Source organism: Lygodium microphyllum, chromosome 3 (genome assembly GCF_053477565.2).
Source record: "Lygodium microphyllum isolate KBCC chromosome 3, Lygodium_microphyllum_v1.1.10, whole genome shotgun sequence".
Taxonomy (NCBI): domain Eukaryota; kingdom Viridiplantae; phylum Streptophyta; class Polypodiopsida; order Schizaeales; family Lygodiaceae; genus Lygodium; species Lygodium microphyllum.
Window position 1 is genome coordinate 42,319,048 of NC_141137.1, and position 10,078 is coordinate 42,329,125.

Genomic DNA, 10,078 nt, shown 5'->3' on the forward strand with positions numbered 1-10,078 from the left:
AATTTTTTTGTGATGAACCCAGCTTGTAATCCATTTGCGGAGCCATTTGTTTTTAATTCAATGAAATTTAATTCTTTATTATTGTATATATTCTTTTCCATATGTTAATGTGTTTCTAGTAATGTGTTTTTTCACTTATGCTGACTAAATGTACTTAGTGCTTGTCATACTGCTCCCATGATAATTGTTGCAAGGTTGCATACAAATAAATATTTTTACTGATTGGAGCACTATATTCATGTGAAATAGCTCAAATAGAGCTGTCAAGGGGTTGTCGAGGGGTCCCATCTGTATTGGACCAAAAACATTGCCACGGCACATGAATTGGCATATGCTATGGTGGGTTTTTTTGCCCATAGTTCTATTTGAGCTTTTTGATGTGCTTTCTAGCTAATTAGACACCATGGCAAGGTTTTTTATCTAGCATGTGGGAGACCTTGACAATCCCCCTATAGCTTTATTCAAGCTTTTTGACATAAATGTAGTGCTAAACAATAAGTATGATAATAAATATTTATGGATTGCATGCCTAGGACTAAATTTGATCATAGGCCTAGATATCCACAACTATGATGTAGCTAAAAACATTACATAATTTAAGACATGCACATGATTGAATTGGAACAAGAATATGATATTATGTTTTCAACACAAGTCATATGAAAATGAAAATGTATTAATCTATAGCTTGTTTTAACAATGATTAGCTTCAGAGTAAGGCTCTAGTATATAACTATAGGAAATACAAGGTAATAAGTTTTATAATACATCAATTACTCCAAAGAGGTAACTTTTTGATGGTTTCAGCTAGTTGTTTGTGGTGTCTCTTAGCTGGAGTAGCCACTTCTTCATCACACCAACCACCATATTTAGTTTTGGAGCATCAAATGCATTCAATGCAATCAAGCTAGCCATCCTTCCACCACAGAAGCATGTGCCAAACACGTGTTTAACCATGTCCTTCTCCAAAGGATGATCTTGGTTACTGTTACAAAGCAGAACACATGCCAAATCTAAAAAATTAAACATCTCAACTATTAAATACAAACAACATTATAATACATAAGAGGATTTGAATAACTCAATATATTGAGACAAACAAGAGAAAAACGCACAATTAGGCCCAACCTCCCCCATGGCAAAAGCCATGGTTTGTCCTCCTCAATTATATATTATAGTTTTACATGGATATTTACATTCATATTTTACATATAATTACAAAGAAAGTACAAATATCAATTGAAATACAGATTTTTAAGAGTTAAGAGGTATCCTGTAACATGCTACAGTTGCTGCAAAAAATTCTGAGATGTGAATCACCATCGCGTCCGGAGCATGCCAAAACCCCCAAAACGACTCTTGAAGCTCTAAATTCCAATTATGGAGGAGGGAGAAACAAAAAAACTCAGTTTTCACTCTCTTCTCTTGTTTTGCATGCGATCCTATTGCTTTTATAAAGAAAGCTAGAAAAGCCTTCTAAACTTAACCAAATTAAGAAATAGCAAGGTATTCCATAAAAAAACGCTTATGTCAATAAAAGCATGTCTTAAATCTCATATTCTAAAATAATCTTTATTCAAAATAAATAAATTAATAGTACTAAGAACAATTATCCAATTACTACTAAAGAAGTTTAAACTTATAACTTACAAATAGAGTAAAAATTTTAATAATATAATATCATATAAATATATAATAATATATATTATACTTAAAATAACTAATTATAATTATAACATTTACGCTTGGACTTACGCTAATGCCCAATGCTACCCAAAGCCACCGAAACCTACTCTACACATCAATTAAAGCATTCAAAATTGTTTATAAATAAAATAAACAAACAATAGTGAATACCTAGCAGTCTTCAACTAAAAAATAATTGAAGAGGTTGAAACTCTATCCTAACCTTAATTTAATAGGAGTGCACTCTAAACTCATAAACGTCCATTTATTTAAATATGTATTTTGTGGAATCACCCACTATGGAATCACCCACGTATACATTAGATTAACATCACGCCTAAAAAGGATAGGCGTCCCCATTAACTTCTCGCACAAGGAATCCAGCTTGTGTACGAGCCCTGGAAAATGTTGGAAAGTAGAGTTTGCAGCATTGGAATGTGTGCACAAGAGGGAGAAAGAGGCTCAAAGTAGAAGAACAAATTCTTGTTTATTAAGTTGCTCAAGGTACAACTTGGGTACACTCTATCTCAAGTTTGATAGTGACCCATAGGCTATTTATATAGCCTCTGCCAAGCTAGGGTTAGGGTTTCCTTGCCTCTAAGGCTATTCACACCCATCTGCCCTCATACATCCTTGCTTATAGTGGGTTCCTATGCCTATCTTTTAACACCCCCCTCAATGCAAGGGTGGCATTGGATTACAAGGCATGTAAGATATCCCGCCCCCCCCTTTAAACGGTCAGGATGCCTTTATAAATAAGGCTTACAAGAGTGTTTTAGGTAGATGATTTAAAGAGTCAAAACAATCGATCTTCAGATGGATTGGAGGCATAATTGGCCACCAATTCTTTGGGTACATCAGGAGTGTTAGGGAATTTACTAGTGATTTGCCTTGTCTTCTTGCATTTACTTCTTCCAACAGTTGTTTACAAGATGTCCTTTTTTCTTACATAAAGAACATCTAGTTAGAACTATATGTACCAATACTTGATCACGGGAATTTGAAGATGCCTGTCTAGTGATGCCTTCTTTTTGGTTCCTCTTTTCTTCATCCAAACAGGATTAGATGGTACTTGCCAATGTAGGATTTGAAATGTTGGTGAGAGTGGTTACAAGAGTAGGAAACACCTGTTTTACAGCTTTTAGGAGAATAGCAATAGCATCTTCTTCATGTATTGGAGCTTGTACAGAGGCAAGTTGTGCCATAAGTCCCTTCATGTGAGAGATGAATTCTCCCAAATCTTCTCCTGATCTATATTCCAAGATAAAAAATTCAATTTTAAGGAAGATTTCAATATTTTTTCTAGTGGCTCCATAGAGCTTTTCAAGCTCATCCCATTTTTCTTTAGCAGTGTTTAATTGATCAACTTGATGAATTAGTAAGTGTAGCATTATGATTGCTTGGGCACATTGGTCATCCTCTACATCAACCAGATTTGCAGAGTTTACAACTCTAGTGCCTTGAATGAGAGGCCAATACCCTCTCTCCATCATTTTGTACTTTATAAGTATCTACCATATGGGTGGAAATCTTTGCCATCAAACTTTTGAATTTGAGGACAGACATCAGCATATGTTGTGGCCATTGGGAAGGTCTTACCACTTGTTAGGACAAGGGTAGTGTCTAGTCCCTTACAGATTTTCCACTGAATGTGGAAGCAAATCAAACTATTGAAATCAAAGTTGTAATGAGGAGAAAGGCTGAAAATCATACAAAGGTAATATTTCAAGGTGTGACTGTGGTGGTCCTTTCTTATGTGCAATCTTCTTCCAAGGTTTAATAGTCTTTTTAGGTTTTAATGAGGTAAAACTAGACTGGACTTCAGGCTCCTCCTTGTGATATGGCTTAGTGGATGAAGCTTGTGTTGGACAAGGTTGGTCCATGATCTAAATGCTTGTTGTTGATGATTCCGAGGAGAGTACAATGACACTCATCCTTTTGATTGCATTGACTAGTGTATTTGAACCAAAGTCACTCAATATATGCAATACAAATCTAATGTATGATAGTCTATGTGTTTATAATTGTACACATAACCTTACAACAATATAAGAAGAGGCAGTTGACAAAATAACACTCACTAGATTTAGTAAATACCCAGCAAGAAAATGATTAGATGATTAATGATTAGTGTTTAGAAACACTAATGTCAAGCTTAGTGAAATGCTTGAATGAAAGGATATTGAAAGTCGGCTTCCTAATGCACTTAGTGATGTCCACCATCGAGCATGTCCAAGAGCTTTTAGATTTCAAATAAGATTCAAAGAAGATGCTTTAGTGATTAGAATCATTGTTTAATAAAGCTCAGAGTGAAAAAGGTGAAAAATGCCAAGTTTAGAGCTTACTGGCTATGGATACCACAGAGTACACAATTAGGGTTTGTCAGAGATCTCTCTCTATAGAGAAAATTTCCAGGAACCCTTGTATATAGGGATAGCCCACTAGGGGGGCTATCAAAGCCCCAAGGTGGTTGTTGGGATTGCATCACCTGCTGCGTGCACAGTGGTATGAATGACACGTTGAGAGAAAACTGTGCCATTTTGACTCAGAACATAATGTCGTCCTTCTACGTGGCTTATTCCACTGTCTATGGTGCTAGGTGGCTGTGCCATGAGATGGAGAAGAGTTTCTCAGAAGGAACAAGGAGTTGAAACCTCTTTCTTTATTCTCCCTAAGTCCTCTATCAGAGGTGGGTCTAGTTCGGCTATGGAGGCAAGAGGCAAAAGATGAAGATGATGGACAATCATATGTACTTAGTGAGGCTGAGGGTATATGAAGCTGAGGGGATCAAAGGAGGCTCTGATACCATGTTGGAAAGCAAAGTTGCAGCATTGGAATGTGTGCACAAGAGGGAGAAAGAGGCTCAAAGTACAAGAAAAAATTCTTGTTTATTAAGTTGCTCAAGGTACAACTTGGGTACACTCTATCTCAAGTTTGATAGTGACCCATAGGCTATTTATATAGCCTCTGCCAAGCTAGGGTTAGGGTTTCCCTTGTCCATAAGGCTATTCATACCCTTCTTCCCTCATACACCCTTGCTCAAAATCCACCGTGGAATATGCATCTAGTTTTACGAAATCCATTGCAAAAACCTCATGGAATCCACTGTGGAATATGCCTCCTAGTATCATTTACATTTGAAGTGGTGCTAGAGACATACATTAACTTTGAAAGCACTTTGACAATGGTAAGCTAGGGATGAGTAGCACAAGTAAAGTTGCCATGCATCATAGTAATACGATGAGGGGAGATGCACCCTATATATTTAGCTAAGGCACCATCTTTTACAAAAGCCCCTTGACCCCCTATCTAGTAGTGAACTTATCAATATTCAGCACAATCTAGAACCATAAGAAAATTCATAAGATAAATACACTTCAACTAAATAAAGACAAACATGAGCTATTAAATTCACATATTTGGCTTCATCATCCTTGACCTTGGTCTCCTTCGTTAGGTCCAACCTAGATTTTGTTTCATCAATTGCTAGAGGGTTGACACCTTGGGTGTAGGTGGTGTTGGGCATCTCAGGGCATCCACCCTAGCATAGGTGGCCTTGAATTCTCCACTTCTAATAGTATCTTGCTCAATGATGTCAATTGCATCTATAAGGGTAACAAGTGCACCCTTGATCTCTTCAAGCTTGGGTGATGAGACCAAAGAGTCAGCAAGTATGGCATGGTGTCTAGAGGTAAGTCACATGATATCACAAGCATGGAGAGTACCTACCAAACATCTTATCCACATTGTGGAGGAAAACAAACTTTGTGGGGCCGACAAAAATTTTGGCCATGTGGGATACCTTTGCATTTGCATCCTTGCTCTCATCCACCTCCTTGTGGACTTTGGAGTGAACTTGGGACACTCTTACAAGGGTGAATCCCGTAGAGGCTCCCTCTCCATCACCATTAATTCTTGTGGCCTTTGAAGATGAGTCCTTGAGGGGGGCAACAACAATGGGAAAACTCTTTGGCCACAACCTGTGATTCATGTGCTATGGTAAGTGGCTCAGCTTAGGGCCATTTCATCTTTCAACAACCCACTGATTTTACCCACCTGGAGATTGGCATAGTAGGGAGATTGTCTTGCTCATTTACTAAAAGTGCAAATATGGCAATCTAGGAGAGGAAATGCTACCCAAATGGCACAATCCCAAGTGCCTTGGCCTCTTGGCTGTAATCCTTTTGTAGAAGGCATGGGTTGGGTTCTTCACAAAAACCTAGTGATGTGCTTTTTGAAGCCATCATATGCATTGATATACTTCAAAAGATTACTAGGAACCCAATCATTTTGGGATGATGGGATCCCTCTAATGACAAGTGAGTGTTCATGTATTCAATAGGCCCTTTGAGATTAGACCCATGCCAAAGTATTGTGTTGTAGTAAGAGATGGAAATGTTAATAATTTGAAAGTGATCTTTACAACCTCTAAATTTTGTCTTCCCCAAAAAGGTCATGAAGTTGCCTCAAGGAACTTGCTTAGTTGGGAGTCCATTCTTTCGAATACTAGATGGGAAGGGATTCAAGTTAGAAGTGCCTGGGTGAGAGGGAGGCAAAAAGAAATCTATGAAAAATGAGAATGAGAGCCCAAAGAACTCATATATATAGGGTTTGAGATAAGAACATTAAAAAAGTAAAAAAAAATAAAAATCAAATATGATCATTGAAAAATCAAAATCTTAAAATGAACAAGATTTACAATAAAATAAGAATCAATGTAACAAATAAGCATAATATATCATTCTTCACTTTCATTTCCATCATCAATTTGTACATGGATCTCAATTTCATTCAATGCTATAGATAACACGAAATATTTTTCTATTCTCTTTTCCACATGTAAAAAAAAAAAAAGAACTTTTATGCATGTAAATCATTACAAGGGGGGTGTACTTTGCATGCGCATGTTTACTCCTTCACGATACGGAGCGAAGAGGACCCCTACGGAGATTTTCTTGTGTCACTCTCGCGCCATATCAAGTCATCCATGATACGGAGCGAGAAGTATAGTACCAAACATTATGCTTTTCCACGCTCGCGCCGTATGAGCTGCTCCACGATACAGCGCAAATATGACCCTGCGAAAATTTGGCTTTGCTGCTCTCGCGTCATATCAACTTATCCTCACATGGTTGACTTTATGACTTTATGAATTACCCTTACATTGTTGCTACTCATGTTCATAAGATCACCCTAATGATCAAAGATTTTAATATGATTAGTAAAATAAGGTACTGAGGATGATGTTTGTAAGAGAAAAATCGATGTACTTGGACCTGTTAATTATAAGAGAATGGGTGAGGTGTATGGGCAAATGGTTATCAATGTTTTTTGCAGTTCTGAGGAAGAGGACTATCTTAGCATATCTCATGAGGACAAGTCCATGCTAGTTGTAAAAAAGATATTTAATTATTAGATTTTGTATTTTATCATTGCATAAGGTAAGGCATTTTGACTCTAAAAAGTTTTAGTACATAGAATAATTGTGCTATTGATAATAACGCGCCTTTATTTTTGCTATTAGCTTTAGGGCATTGATTGCATCTCTTAGCCAATAAATCTCTAAAATTATGTGTATTGTTGATCCACTGTTATCAATGGAATTTTTTTCGAGATTTGGTTCAAATATAGCAATTTCTTTCAAAGCTTTTGATTCCATCACAACTACCATGTTTTTTTTAATTACATCGGATACACTCACCAGAGAAATTATCTTCATGAACTCTCGAAGTGGTATCCATGGCCAAGGAAGAATGTGGGTTGAATGGAATACTGCTTGCTTTTTGGTTAATTATTTATTTTATTTGATTGTTTATTTTAGTTACATGTTTCCATTTGCAGTGCTGGCAGGCTCGTGATTACCTTCTTGGACACCACATATGAGAATATTGTTGATCCTAGAAAACCATATAACTCTCTCTAACAAGAAGTACCATTGCAAAGTCACAAAGTCATACATATACTTGTGGAAAGAGAGTGTTTTTCAAAATTCTGCTGGACAATAGATTCAAAGATACTCAAGATAGATGGAGTGAATGTAAGTCTCTTTTATATTGTTGGCTTTTTTAAGGACCCTTTTTTAGTTTAGCAACTTGTTACATTTTTTCTCGTAGTGCTAAGATTACCCTAACTCATATATGCGGTGGATAAGGGAGCAATATATTGAGTTGATTTTTGATAGGGTAATCACACTAGTTGATTCTGATTTCCCTCCACAAAGCCACGAAACATACATAATAAAAGAACCCACAATCTGATCAGCATAGATAATGTCTATGAACACCTTATGAATCGCATCGAAGGTTCCACTTAAGCTTTCCATAGGTTGCCATTCTGTACTTGTTGATAGAAATATATCTACAATCAAGAACTCATTATTAGTACTTGCTTAAATGAAAAAAAAAACGTTATCAACTTAAGTCTTACAATGTGCTGCGAAACATGCTCGTTTGGAGGCAAGTCGATATCCTTCACCATGTAAACATGTTGCAGTTTGATAAACCACCCCTCATGTATAATTTTGAAAGAATTGATACGTCCCTTCTAGTGATGTTTAATATCCTCTCATTTTTTTATTTTCACCTTGTGAGAGTCCTTGCAAGAGGGCAGCATGGCAACCTAACCGTTTATACTAAAGATCTTTGGCTCCCAATTTTTATCAACTCTGTGGCTATAGACGGTGCAAGAGTTTACTAAACGAGAAGAGCTCCGTCTGGATGCCATACTTAAATTAAATTCACAGAGAAAGAAGCTCATCGAGAAAGATGAATGAACTAAAAAATAGAGAAAGAAGCTCATTGAGAAAGGTGAATGAACTAAAAAGGAATATTAAGAAGACTAATGAGAATATATTGGGCGCCAAAAAGTTCTCGACTTTCAAAAAAATCATCATTAACTTCACACTAACTTTATTATGTCATTTGTCAGATTTTATAAGTAAATAAGGACTTCGGGACTACCAAAACATGTCAGATATTCGAGATATTGGCTAAAAAGGAGGAGAGAATCACGAAGTGGACTCTACCATCTCCAAAAAAGAGGAGACAAGAATACCATATTCTTGCACATGTGGCAAACTCTCTTTGGCCCTTTTCTTAATCTCGTGATTAACAAAAGTGCATTTTTTGAAGCGTTTTCGGCCCTAATGAAATAGAAAGAAGATCATGAACCCCAACTTCAGATTGTCCTTGAGACAATGAGGTCACACAAGCTGTAAAAGTGTGCATTCTTCAAACGTCAAATTGAATATTTGGAATTCATCGTATCAGTGGAAGGAATCTCAGTGGATCCGGCCAAAGTCAGAGATGTTCTAGAATGGCCAATACCAACAACTGTGAAAGAAATACGCAGTTTTCTTGGATTGACATGATGGTATAGGGTCTTCATCAAAAAATATGCTTTGATTACAGTACCTCTAATGGACCTACTAAAGAAGCAAACATCCATTGCATGGTCAACTGCAGAACAATCTAGCTTTGATAGGTTGAAGCAAAGTTTCGTATCAGCACCTATCCTAAAACTTCCAGACCTGAGTAAGGAGTTTGAGGTAGTAACTGATGCTAGCACGCTTGCCTTAGGATGTGTGCTCATGCAAGAAGGTCATCCCGTGGCATACTCTTCAAGGAAACTAAAGAACCATGAGAAGAATTATGCTACCCATGATCTAGAATTGTTAGTTGTCATCCATGCTCTAAAGCTTTGGAGGCACTACCTGTTGGGTAATCAGCTTACTCTAGTGGCTGATCATAAGAGTCTCAAGTGGATCTTTACCGAGAACGAGCTCAACGTGAGGCAACATCTGTGGATTGAAGTGCTAGAGGAGTATGACTTTGAAATCAAGTACCGACCGGGAAAGGAGAATGTAGTTGTCGATGCACTCAGTCGCAAGGCATTCCTTAATTCTCTAATCTTGCAAAATCCATCAACAGCTAAATCTCTAGCCACAAAGGTATCCATGCCAAACAACCCAATACTTGAGCTAGCTAGAGAGGAAGCATGCCATGATCCAGCCTATCAACATATGCTAAGGGAGATCCCTATCAAGGACTAGAACCAAAAGCTACAGGCTAAGTATCATGAATTCTCTATCCATAGTGAACTTCTCTACTATAGAACGAGAGTATGTATACAGGCAAGCCAGTCACTTAAGCAGAAGATATTGTGGGAAGCTCATGATTCCCCTTTCTCAAGACATCCTGGCTATGCCAAGACTCTCAATGCAGTTAGGAAGAGCTACTATTGGGAGAGGCTTAAAGGTGACATTCTCAAATATGTCACTAAGTGTTTGTCTTGTCAACGTATCAAAGCTGAACATGTCAAAATGCCACGAAAGTTACAAACACTTGACATTCCCCAAATGAAATGGGAATTCATCAGTATGGACTTTGTCGTT